The following is a 13,242-nucleotide window of genomic DNA, read 5'->3' as shown; positions in this document are numbered from 1 at the left end:
CCTGCATTTCATTTGCATAGCATCCATGCTAATGGCATTATTTGTTTAAAAGAGGAGATTCATTAAAAGTTTTGAAAATGATTAAAGTAGAAAAGTGTTTGATACTTGTCTTTAGTAGCAGTTCCTGGAAATTGGTTTGGAAAGTAGAATCTTTCTTTCTCTTTTTTTGTGTTTTTGTACATTCCCTGTGTTTTGGTGTTAGATAATTGTTCCTTTGGATAGTGGACATCGACAGATGATGCGATAGTGAGAACACTAGGTATCTCCAACAGGAATTGAAAATTGGAATCGATGTGGTAAAAAGAAGCCCCAAGTATTGGGTGTATGTGGTTTGATTGGGGAGCAGAGTAGAATATGGGTAGATTTTTCTTCCATGTTCTCTTGTCTACTGACTAGGCTTGAGTTACAAAGAGCAAACATATTTGTAGATCAAGTAGGCTGCCTTTTTGGTATAGATTTAGAGAAGCACATGTCCTGTGGAATGGCAGAAACTCCACCATTCAAGATTTGCTTGTATAAATCACACATGAAAAGATGGAGGCAAAGTTCTGAACGTGAAGAGACCACCCATAAGTTAACGTAACTCCCACAATGAGTAGCATTACCCGGCAAGAAGGGCTTAATTTGCCAGTGGGTCTTGAGGTTGGGATTTGATCTCCCTGTTTGAGACAGCTACCATCTCAGCTCAGAGGGTGTGATCCTCCCCTCCCCAGGCTGTGCTGGGAGTGGATGAGTGACCTGAGGAAAAAACAACAACTTCTAAATCAGAGTGATCTGTTCAGTGATCTGGGGAATGATTGCAGTTTGGATCTTTTATATTTCTTTGTTCTTTTCAAGGTGTGAAATTAGGCGGGCCTCTTCTGGGTCTTGGGGGGGAGGGGTAGCTACACTAACAAGGAACTTTGTCCTTACATCAGGAGGCTTGGCCTACAGTTCCTTTGAATGTTGAGGGCCACTCTGAAAGTGCAAATAGCACTCAGAAGCGGTGTCCCCCTAAATATTTATCCACTGGCATGGGGATCAGCAGTCAGCAATCCCAGAACAGGGAGTTCATGTCATAGAACTGTAAGAATGACACACATTCTGGAGGGTGGAATCAGAGTGAGCAGCAGAGGATCTAGAAGGTCACAGACTTGAGTCAGAAGGAGAAATGCAGAAATGGACAGTACTTTTTGAGAATTTTATGTGAATTCTGGGCCTGACAACTAAGGGTCAGACCACAGTTTTGTCACCAAGCACTTTAATCTTAGGGTACTAGTCATCCACTTATTCATGTATTTATAAAACAATTGTTTTCTGGTACAAGGTAAGAGAACGGGCTCCAGAATCCGGACTGCTCAGGATCAAATCCCAGTTTTTCTACTTACTAGCTACATGAGCACAGCAAGATTCTTAGCCTCCCTGTGACTCAGTTTCCTCCTTGTAAAGTGGGCACAATAAAAGTGTTGTCTTATAGGGCTTTTGTAAAGATTAAATGAGATAGTTCCTTTTTTAAATTTTTTTTAATGTTTATTTTTGAGAGAGAAAGAGCATGAGTGAGGGAAGGGCAGAGAGCAAGAGGGAGACACCAAATCTGAAGCAGGCTCCAGGCTCTGTACTGTCAGCACAGAGCCCAACATGGGGCTAGAACTCATGAACTATGAGACCATGATCTGAGCTGAAGTCAGACACTTAACCAATAAAACCACCCAGGCACCCCTAAATGAGATAGTTCTTAAATAACCTTTAGCACAGTGCTCAGCAAAGGAAGGCGCTGAATAAAGACTTTTTACTGTGCTAGGTTCTGGGTGTACAATAGTGAACCAGACAAACTTAGTCATTGCCCTTCAAGGATATACAGCAGCATACCCAAATAGAACCACTCAGTATCCATGCAAGGGTCAATCAGCTTTCCAGTTTCTATATAAAAAATAAGGATATCAAATTCGGAGTATAGAAAAGGACTATCTCAGCAAAAATTAACTAGTTAAAGCAACTTATTAAAATAATAATCCCTCCCATGGACAAAGTGGTCACATGTACACCTGCCAGAAAATTACCCACACCACACAGACGCTGGCGCACGCGTGTGTGCACACACGCGCGCGCGCACACACACACACACACACACACACACACACACACACCTAGGAGATGACCCTGAAGCACATTTCCCAGAAAGCCTATAGAGAACCAAGTCACCCTCACCTGATCAAAGTTGGCTCCTGACCATGGTATGCAGCACAGGCTGTGTGGAAAGGACACTGAAGGTCAACTCTGAGATCATTGGCACTTCATTAAGGAGTTTATCCTAAGTGCATGGGGCTTTCTCAGAAAAAAAGAAATACAGTTTTCTCCTTAAATCTAAATACGCTGCTGAGAGGCCATGAAACTGGCTTTTTACTTCACTAAAACTATCATATAATTTACCCAGAGTTTCTCAGGCACCAACCATCACTTCTGTTAACAGATTGGAGAACACAAAGCAAAAGTTACTTAACTCCACATCTTGTCTAGAACTGACCTTGCCCCTGGACTGGCTTTGTGTGTCCTAAATCCGAGTTTGGGTATGCACCCCATAGCTCAGGGTTATTTTTTGGATACTTGGTGCTGAAAAATTCACTGCTGATCACTAGAATAAGAAAATGTTGTCTAAAGAAAAATTGAACTGTTTGGTTTTCCTACTTTAGGAAATATAATAGAACTTCAGCTTTGGGCAGCTTGACCTTGTGTTAAATATTCTAACAGAGAAAAAAATCTCTGTATAAGTTTTGCTTGTTGTTTTGCTTTTGCTTCTGGTTTTATTGTTTTCCTCTGTGTGGAAGGTTTCAGCAACAACTGTTTGTTCTTGCTGTCTAAGAAGTTCAGCACACAGGTACTATAGCAGATTTATGGGGTAGTAAGAAGACATCACCTATTACTTTCTGTAATAAACTTTCTTCCAGAGGAAAAGAAAAAATGGCTGTGCCTTGACTACAGAGCAAGTTTAGTAAATATTTATAGGGATCAACGCCATTGGTGAAAATGGAGCTTGCAGAGATCTTTAGGTTCCAAATGTTTAGCTGAGACTAAGGAGCAGCCAACCTTACAAACTGGTTGTGGTCAGCCTCCCAAGAGGAGGAAACCAACACCCAGCCTGAGAGATGGGTACCCACCAGCTAGTTAGTCTCACGCTGACACTATCAATATCAGATTGCTCTAGGAGCTTTGGCAAGAGTAGACTCACAATTTGATCCTAGCTGAATTTTCTGATGAATTCCTTAAGTCCCACCAAAGGATCAGTATGATTGATAAAAAGAGTAACCCATGTGCTTTACATAAGACAGCCAGGCAGTTGTGAAACTTTGTGGAAAGTGTAGATGCCTGATACAGATTCCCTTCTGGTCAGACAGCCAACCCATCATGGAGAATGGGCTCAGGGGTACCTCCAGGCATGGACACTGGTTTCCTCTAGAAAGAACTCTGTACTTCTTCAAGGTTTTAAACAACTTGTTGTAGATACAACATGGGAAACCCGAATGACTCACATCAGTTCCCTTGGTGATAGGGTTGGCAGATTCAACACAGGATGCCCAGTTGAATTTGAGTTTCAGACAAACAAAAAAATAATGCTTTTAGTATAAGTATGCCCGGAATATTGCATGGGAAATTCCAATTTAACTGGCATCTTGTATTTTTATTTGCTGAATCTGGCAACTTTACTTGGTGGCCAGGTCTATACTCAACACTCTTCATGTCTTATCTTGGTCCAACCTGGCACCCAGACAGAGTTCACAGTGTCATCTTACAGTGACTGGCCTAAGGAAGGCCAGTGACCCCCAACCAAGACAACCAGAGTCCTTGCCTAAGATGCCTATATGTGAATTTGAAAAAATAAAGCTCTCTTCTCTTTGTGGCCCAAGGGCATGGGGTTATGATTCTGGTGTTCTTTATGACCGTTGTCTCCATCTCATGGAGAAAGCCCAGTGACAGAGAATAAAGACAGGGCTTGACTGCCCAGCTACTCCTTCACTTTCATGAGCTATCTTAACAGCTTTCCAATAATTTCCCTTTTATGCTTAAGCCAGGTCAAGCTAATCCCTAATATTCCTAAACTAATACATAGCTCAAACTCCTGAGTTCAGCCTCATGGACTATACAAAATGGACTTTCCATGGGAGTGCTTACAGACAGGTATTTACAATAAGATGCCCCCACCACAACTACCCCAGTGGATCATTGGCTTTGGGTGGCTCTGTGCCTGATAGCAGGGAAGGGGTTGCAGTCATTCTGGCAAACAGACCAGAGATCCCCCAAGGCCCATCTGCACCTGGTCAGCACCTCCATGGCCAAGGCTAACCAGAGTAGAGGGGGAAACCTTCCCTTCTTGCCATCTCAGAGCCACTGTCTACAATACCTTCTCTCTAAAAATATCTCCCTTGCCCTAATTGGCATCATGCCTAAAATCTCTACCTTTAGAGTTTATATGTTTGACTTAAATCATTAATCTCCTTTGTAATGGCACATCCATTAATGGTAGAAAATGTGAGTGCTTGGGAGAGCTGTGGATGAATTCACATATCTAGTTCCAACAGATTTTTTTAAGTTCTCTGGAAGTGGTTGATAGTTTGGAAAGCACAGTTCTGAGAGAATTGGAGGGGAGTCCAGGAAACTTCCAACGTGATGGGAAAGCATTCATACAAGTGGCACGGCTGAGTTTGGAAGTGACAGTGAGTCTGTCTGATAACTGTCCGTCTTGGACAGGCAGAACAGACACAGAGCAGATACTGAAAGGGGAGCAGACATGCTAAGAAGCAACTTTACCTGCTTGACCATTTTGCTTTGGCCCAAGTCTGGGTCTGGCATTTTTTTCCATCTTTCCACCCTGGCTTGAATGTCTCTTTTCTATATTGCTTCTTCCAGACTGTTTCTGACATCCTGCCCCTGTAGGCATAGACCTAGTGTACCTGGAGGGAGGGTTTGGGGCTCTCTCACCTTCTCCACCTTCCTGGAAACAGACAAGGGGAGCTTTTTCCTTCCCTTCATGTTACCTTTCCCTAATTGCCATCAGCCTTGCTTCACACACTTCCAGTGGGTCACAGGCCTGAGAGTTCATCAGAATCACCTACAGGTCCCTCAATCCACAGATACCTGGGTCCCGCACCTGCTGGAGTTTCTGATTTGCTGGTCTGGAATGAGGCCCAATAATTTGCATTTCTAATAAGTTCTCAAAGAATTCCGATCCTGCTGGTAAGGGCTGGCCAGGACTAAGTTTTTTGAGGACAGCTTTGTCTTAGTCATCCCTGCACCCCCAGAGCCTAGCTCAGCACCAGGCACAGAATAGCAGATTAGGAAATGTTTATTAACAGAGCTCTCCCACATGACACAAGCCTTTGTCCTGTTACGGCTCATCACATGAGCACCCTGAATTTGCAGATATAAGGTTAAATTCAGAAAATATTGCCATTTAATGTGTTTTTATGCAGTGGTTCTCCAAAATATTAACATAGGAGAGGATTCGAGGTGGCGATCCGAGTAGAGAAAGGGAGGCTTGAGGCCTTTTCTTGAAGCTACATTTGCATAGGAAACACACAGGTTTTACTTAGAAGCTGTATATTTGTGGTTGCTTTGGAGAAAGTTGGTGGAAATCATTAAGAATTCCCATTCCTACCCCAACTGCACCTCCCAAACGCTGCTTAGTGCTGCCAGTGATACCACACGTGCATGAAATAGGTGATTCAGGTCAGCAGGTCTGAGACTCCTCTTTAAAGCATCACTCCAGAAGGACAGCTTCAAGTCAGCGCAGTAAGGTGGAAGCGAATGAGATCAGGGATCTGTGGTTCTCAAAAATGATGCCTGGCCTCCCTGCCGAGGTATTTAACCCCTCTAGGTCTCTGTAACCTCTTCTGCAAAATGAGTCTGGAGGACATGATTCCAGTTTTCCTGCACAGGATTCTGTAGTTTTCATTCAGAAGGCAGGCCCTCTCCAATTTAGGAATGGACTACTTGCTTGAAACCTAGCTGTTTGGAATCTGAAAGATACCTTTTTCCAGGCGAACAATGTTATTTCTGACCAGTCCATGGCACAACTGTTGCTGGCTGAGCTCTTCACACTGTGTCAAGCTGAGCTAAGTGCTTTGCCTGCCTTGTTTCATTTAGCGTGGCAACCCCACTGTGAACTAGGGAATTTTAACACCCCCACTTTGCAGATCAGGGAACTGAGGGTCCACAAGATCAAAAATCAAAAAGCACACTTTCCCAGAGCCTCACAGATACTATGGTCCAGGGCCTAGACCTGGATTTGAAGCCAGGTCTGTCTGATTCCAAAGCTTCTCTAACTACCATGTTCTGTTGTTTCCGCAAAAGTATGCTTTATCCAAGGGACGTCTGGGTGGCTCAGTTGGATGCTTACATCCAATTTCAGCTCAGGTCATTATCTTGCAGTTTGTGAGTTCAAGCCCCATATTGGGCTCTGTGCTGACAGCTCAGAGCATGGAGCCTGCTTTGGATTCTGTGTCTCTCCTTCTCTCTGACTCTCCCCTGTCTCTAAATAATAAATAAATGTTAAAAAAAATTTTTTTAAGTATGCTTTACCCAATATGTCTGAAATACAGACTCCAGCCTTTAGGTACAAGACAGCATTCTTTTTATGATACTTGTACTGTAAGTGGCAGAAAGCATTGCAGTTCAGAGCTCTGAGCCAGAGTCCCCAAGTTCAAAGCCCCACTCTACTGTTATTGACAGAATGACCTTAAGCAAGTTACTTAATCTCTCTCCCATACTTTCTTCAGCTCTAAATGGGTATAATAAAAGTATTTGTCTTTAGAGCTGTTGTATTAAGTGATTAATTTATTTAAGATGGAACATGTAAAACTACTGATATTCTATCACAGTTGATCTATCAGAAATGACAATTTCATGTCTACATATTTAAAGTTTTTAGAACAGTGGCTAGCATACAGTCAGCACTATATTAGTGTAGGCTGTTATTCTTACTGAAAATTGCATTTAGGGTTTGCAGTATCTGAGGTATAATGATTGCTGGTGAATTTGTGAAGTAAGTAGAAATTGCAATGCCCAAGAACACAACTGTGGTGGTATGGACTATGGAGCCCCTCCCCCACAGGGCTGGGGAAAAGGCAGGTGGGGAGGATGGGGCTCTTGGATTCTAACAGACTCCAGACTCTCTTGGTATTACCTAGCATAAGATAGGAAATCCCTCAGCAGGAAGGACTGATTCCATGGATGTAGCCTCCCTGAAGCAGTGTTTGTCCTCTGGCCCTGAAGAAGTGAAGAAAAACCCACAAGGTGGAGGGGTGGGAGGTTAGGTCTTGTGTTTTGCTTTTATACTAGGAATATGAGGTAGGCATGGGGAAACCTTCCTTCCAGCCTGTTCCTCTACTGCTCCTCCCTTGTTAGACTGCCACTGAGGGCAGAAAACACAGAAATAATGCTTGGCCTATGGGGACAGAAAGACAGAAGTTACAAGTTCACGTTTCCCCAAGTATGGTAGGCATACCACTGGTAGAACCTACAGGGTATGACCTTGTGTGGTATGTGGCCGTGTTGTTTTACTTCAATAGTTATGTTTACTTGAATGTATCACAAAGCCTTATAACTAATACAGCAAGAGTTTTATTTCACAGATACTATTTTGGGATGAGGCTGAATGGATTAGAGTTTTTAAAAGGGGGACTGCTTTTTAAGTGTGGCAAGGATGTGCCAGTACAAGTGGCTCTCGGCTTTAGTAAAAGTCATGACCATGGTCATTGAAGACTGAGGTGAGGGAAGCCCTGCCAAGGGGTGAAGATGCTTCTGCACATGTCTGGCTCTGGCACTTAGCAGCTGTGTGGGAGTGGGCACATTATTTAATCTCTCTAAGCCTCCGTTTTCTCATCTGGAAAATGGGAATAATGGTTCCGCCCTCAAAGGTGCCTGGGGGCAGGAGGTAGTGATCAAGAGAAATGTCTCTAAAGCAGGTAGGAATTGAGAACCTGGCACAACGTCAGAATTCCATACAAATCGCTTATTACTATTACCGTTATTGCTCTTAGCCTGGCACACCATAAGACCCAACTAATTAGGAGTTTTTAAACTCAATTCCAAACCATTCTTTCATTTAGGAAATATTTATTGAATGCCATTGTGTTTAGGCCTGATGCCACTTGCTGGGGCAAATTCAAAAAAAGGGAGATGAAGACTCACTCTCGCCCATGAAGGTGCTCCCAGCAGGGAGCAAGTAGGATGATAAGTAAGTAAGTAATTACCATTTAAAGTCATAAACACTGAGGGCCTGAGTGGCTCAGTCGGTTGAGCATTCAACCAGCTCAGGTCATGATCTAATGGTTCGTGGGTTCAAGCCCCACACTGGGCTCTCTGCTGTCAGCACAGAGCCTGCTTGGGATCCTCTGCCCCCTTACTCTCTGTCCCTCCCACCCCACCTGGCACGCACACACACACACACACACATTCTCTCTCTCTCTCTCTCTCTCTCTCTCTCTCTCTCTCTCTCTTTCTCTCTCTGAAAGATAAACAAACACAGACAAAATAAGGCCATAAATGCTGTGATAGATGTGGGTACAAAATATCCTGAGAGCACAGAGGAGAGGAGCCTAGGAGAACCCTGCAAAGCCACAGTAGTCTAGAACTACTCTGTCTAGCAGCCACATATGGCTACTGAGTACTTAAAACTTGGTCAGTGTGACTAAAGAACTGATCTTTCACTTTATTTTCACTGTAATTAATTTAAATTTTAAAACTGAAGGAGTAGAAAACATTTACCTATTTAACATACTTTTATTGTTTTGGAAGGACCACGTTTCACTTTAACCACTGAAAATTTAGCATCTGTATTGAGATAAGCTCTAAGGGTAAAACACCAGATTTGGGAGACATAGTGCAAAAAAAAGTGTATAATACCTCATTAATGGTTGTTATGTTGAATGCATACTGAGCTGATAATATTTTGGATATAGGGTTAAAAAACATAGTATTAAATTTGTTTTTACTTACTAATGTGATTACTAGAAAATTTTAAATGACACATGTGGCTTGCATTCTGTTTCTGTTGGACCAGAAGCAGAATGCAAATAACATTCTGGGTAGAGAACCAGAGAAGTTCAGAGGTTAGACCCAACTCTGGTTCCCCTGGGCATTTCTTTCTGACAGTTCTGGAGCGAAGCTCAGAGGATCTGGGGACACTAGTTAGGAGGTTATTCCTGGGGCTGCAGAAGGACAGTGAGGTCTCTGAGAATTAGTCCTAACTATGGGATTGGGATGCCAGATTTAATAGTTTTAAAAACAACAACTGGCAACTCTCCACCTTGGGTGTGTTCTGTATCTGCAACAAGTCTCTGTTGCTTTATCTGACAAATAGGGATAATAAAATACCTACCTCATTAGTGTCCTGTATTAAAGTAAAGATTAGCTGAAACCAGATAAGACCAGAAGGGACACAATTTAGAAAGTTAAGTCTAAAAGAACTAAGTAGTAAAAAACAAGTGGGGGGATTTCACAAACAGGTTCACCTTTCTTGAGCTCTGAACATGCAGGACAGGGAGAATCTCTCTTCCCTGGCTGGGATCAGAGGAGACACCAACCCCCACCTGGAGGTGAATTGGATTATACCAGAATTGGGATCTTTTAGAGATTGTTGGGGGGGGGGGGGGGGGAGGAGTGGAGCACAAGCCAAAGAGGGGAGGGCGGTTAATAATGAACAATGTGGAGTGTCTTTCTGCTGTCATCACAGTGCTTTGTATAAGCCAAAAGTGCCACAGTAGTTACCATGTTGCTACCTGTTGAGAGAAATGTGTACCTTTAGCAGGAAAGAAATGTGTGGGACTTGAGTGTCACATAAAACCCCTGAAATTAGTTCTATTAAGTAAATTGTCACAAACTCAAAATAAGTCTAATTGTGTCATTTATCTAATTGAAGATGAAAATGTAGTTCTTTTTTTACAATACAGGTGGCTTGCATTCCAAAAACAAAGTATCCTTTTTTTCTTCTACCAGATAATCTTTCTCTCAGTGAGAAGCTGACCCTGTTATGTTAAACATATCAGAGGACCAGGACTACCGGATTTCTGGGTTTTTATTTCCTCCTGTGTCATCAGGCTCTGAGAGAAAGAACTAATTTTTTAATGCAATGTTTCTTTCCATTAGAATCAACTCTAAAATGTTTCAGGTTAGGCATGTAAAATCCACTTAACTAAAAACCAGTTAAGAGAAAGATCAAGCCCAATTTGCTCATACAAGATTTTTTATTTCTGAGTCAGAAAAAAAAATCCTTGAGAGAACCATGTCAGAAATTAAACATTGAAAAGAACACTAGCAGTCTCCCCGTGTGCCTAATTTGGCTTTGCTGAACAAATGACCAAATTGACATGAGAATTACATGCAGGATTTGCTCAGCATCCTTATTTCTCTAACTCATTCCTCACTCCTGAAATATTGCCCAGCTTCTGTGCAGGAGGGAGCTGTGTCTGTATCGACCATGGTATCCTTGGACCAGGTAGAATTAGAAAAATGGTGATTTTAGTTTCTCGTTGTGAATGAGCTCCTGCAGTAGAAGCAGTTTGTCATAGAAACCCGATGTAATGAAGTTAGGATTGGGAAGGATCATGATACCCATTTTGTTGACTAGTTTATAAACAGGTTATTTTTGCTCATCCCTTACCTTGCAAACAGTAGTAATAAAAATCTTAAAAGGCTGAGAGAAGGAGGCTTCCCTGAGGTCCCCTCATGTTCTCTGATATGGCATTGCATTGCACGTAGGCCTCAGAATCCTTTGTTCTTTAAAGAGATGGAAGAGGACCGTAGAGAGAGCACCAGACAAAAAGTTAGGAGACCAAGCTTCAAATCCTGGCTCAGCTAGTCATTGGTCATCATGACCTTGGGCAAGTCATTTCACCTACGTGAGGCTCAAGGTCAGTATCTGTACAAGAACCAGACCAGATGACCTTTGAGCTGGGTGGCTCTGCCCTTCTGATATAATGCAGAAAAGAAAGCCAAAGAGGTTTCTCAGAAAGGGGATTAGGCAAATTCGAGAAGAATGTCTAGATGAATAAACATCCCTAGTCTTTCCTGGTGCCTGGAGCTGATATTTGTCCTGCTGTGAGCTGGAATAATGCGATGCTCAGGTGTTAGGTGTCATGGCCCAGGTTCAAGTCACACCTTTCTACCACTTAGCAGCTGCATGTTACTCCAGCTCTCTGAGCCTCAATGTCTTCATCTGCAAAATGGGAAAATATTACACACACTTGATAAAATTTGCGCCTGGCACACATCAAGAGCTCAATTAAACATTAGTTACAATGGGTCTCGTTGTAATGGCAAAATGACCCAAGATACAGCAGAAAGTAAGACACATTTTTGAGTGCCTTCTCTGTGTTCGATACTCACGGATTCCTGCCTCCTTTATACTAACACCACATCGTAAGGTCAGTTTGATCACCCTCTTCCCTTTGTGGCCGAAAGTGCACACTTGGTTCTATAAACACCTGTCCCACCTAGCAGCCGTGTCTGTATGGGTAAATTTCCAATACTGCCTCCCATCTCTCATCTGTAAAATGGGAAGAATAATAGTACCTATTTTAGACTTCTTGTAAAGGGTAAATAAGATAATGCGTATAAAGCTCTTAACACGATGTTAGGCACTGAGTCAGTACTTTATAAAAATGCTAACTTTTTCTTCTAGCTAAGAAAAGTGAAGCTCAGAGAGGTCAATTAGTTTGCACAAGGTCATCTGCTTATGAGTAGCAGAACGGGGATTTAAACCCTGACAGGAATGAGTCTCAAAGACCCAGGATAGGGGGATGGTTCCTCCTTCACCCCATTCCTAAGGCACCCCTGGCTTTGCTATTCGTTTCTGGCTGCTTGACTGTAGCCTCCACAGTTCGATCAGAGGGTTCATTGGAAGCAGTTTGATTGGGGGGGGAGGGGGGTTCCTGGGACTCGGAAGGGAAGCAAGACCAGATCCTTCATTTCTTCATTTGCTGCAGCCGAGGGAAGAAACGTGCCCTAGGAATATGGCCAGTGCCCCAACTGCCAACCTCCCTGATGCCCCTCACCATGGCTTCTTGCGAAGCCTACTTTCCACGGGAGAGTTCCCCCTCTTTGTTCCAGCATACACTGCACATCTACCAATCAATATGACATCTTATCCTCTAAAACATTCATAATGTCTGCTTCCTATGAGTCTAGTGGCCGCATGCCGCGTGCAGCCTGCATCACCTTTCCTTTGTAGTAAGTAGTCTTGTGGACCGGCCCCCTCTTTAACAGGGCTGCCGGGTGCTGTTCTTTAAAGAAAGACAAATATTGTTTGGGTTGTCAACACTGAATGACAAGCTTCTGAGGGAGAAGAAAGATGCGTTTAGGTGTATGCGTGTGGATTGCGGGGATGTGTTTTGCTATCACAAAAGCTCTTAAAATCCGAGACCATGATTTATTTGCTGAATAAAACCTACTGATATTATCATTCTCTAAAGGTATGTTGATCACATGGGTCCTTTCTTAGAGAAAGAAAGGCTTTTATTTTATTTCTTTCCTGGGAAAAATAGCGGCAGGAAAGGAGTCGTCTGGGTGGGAAATGATACCCTGTGTGGCGAATGGCTCCAGGCATGTGTTTATCTGCCTGAGGATAAGCTGGCTCAGTGGACAATGGGACGCCTGGCCAGCATCGCCAATCCTCCAGGGTACGTTCCTGGAGACTGTGCACGAGGAAAAGACAGTAGCTGTGAGCATGTGTGTCTGTCTTACATATTGATCCGCCTGGTGATGCTGAGAGCAAAGGGCCTTGTTAGAGGTCACCTGAGCACACCAGACACCACACCCCGACAGTGTCCAGAGTTACCACCTGCAGCGCACAGTGGCAGGTGTAAGGGGACTCGAGGGGTAGGAGTCACACCAGCTTGGGGGCCCCATGCATCCTGAAGCTGCAAGGGGTCCCATTTGTTTCCTCCAAACACAGGAATTGATTAATCTCATACCACTTCCCACTTGCTGTACTATCCTGAGCCTGTCATGAAAATAGATTAATGCGCTGGTTCCCTCCATGTGGATTCTTCTTGTCTCCAGAACACGCTGCTCCCTGGTCTCAGAGCTGCCTCACGCAACTGTCACCTTGTTCTCTTGGCAGACGTGCAGGAGGGGACAGAAAGCCTCCCTGCCTTTGCAAGGGACAAGCATTAGGAAGGCAGAGACAAAATCCCTGTTTTAGCACCATGGCTGGAAGATAAGAGAGTGCAGATAGAGGTGTGAATTCAGGTGCATTTCTCCAAAGCCCCC

The 13,242-nt window shown here is 43.4% G+C and overlaps 1 protein-coding gene and 1 long non-coding RNA gene across 21 annotated transcripts in view; one reads left to right on the top strand and one right to left on the bottom strand.

The window, feature by feature from the left end:
* TENM2 (teneurin transmembrane protein 2) overlaps positions 1-13,242 on the top strand; it is a 2,391,334-nt gene that overhangs the window by 2,150,441 nt on the left and 227,651 nt on the right. The window lies entirely within an intron of this gene.
* LOC109503242 overlaps positions 1-13,242 on the bottom strand; it is a 28,249-nt gene that overhangs the window by 11,744 nt on the left and 3,263 nt on the right. For 2 of the 4 annotated variants that reach the window (XR_002162112.2, XR_006587154.1), the window contains exon 2: positions 606-738. The exons of 1 other annotated variant lie outside the window; for it this stretch is intronic. This is a non-coding gene — a long non-coding RNA (uncharacterized LOC109503242). Of the gene's footprint in view, positions 1-605; positions 739-2,187; positions 2,225-13,242 lie in introns of those variants that run through there. One more of the 4 variants, XR_002162113.2, reaches the window with a different exon arrangement.

This window comes from Felis catus, chromosome A1 (genome assembly GCF_018350175.1).
Source record: "Felis catus isolate Fca126 chromosome A1, F.catus_Fca126_mat1.0, whole genome shotgun sequence".
Taxonomy (NCBI): domain Eukaryota; kingdom Metazoa; phylum Chordata; class Mammalia; order Carnivora; family Felidae; genus Felis; species Felis catus.
Note: the sequence above shows the minus strand (reverse complement) of the source record. Positions and strands in the feature narration are given on the sequence as shown.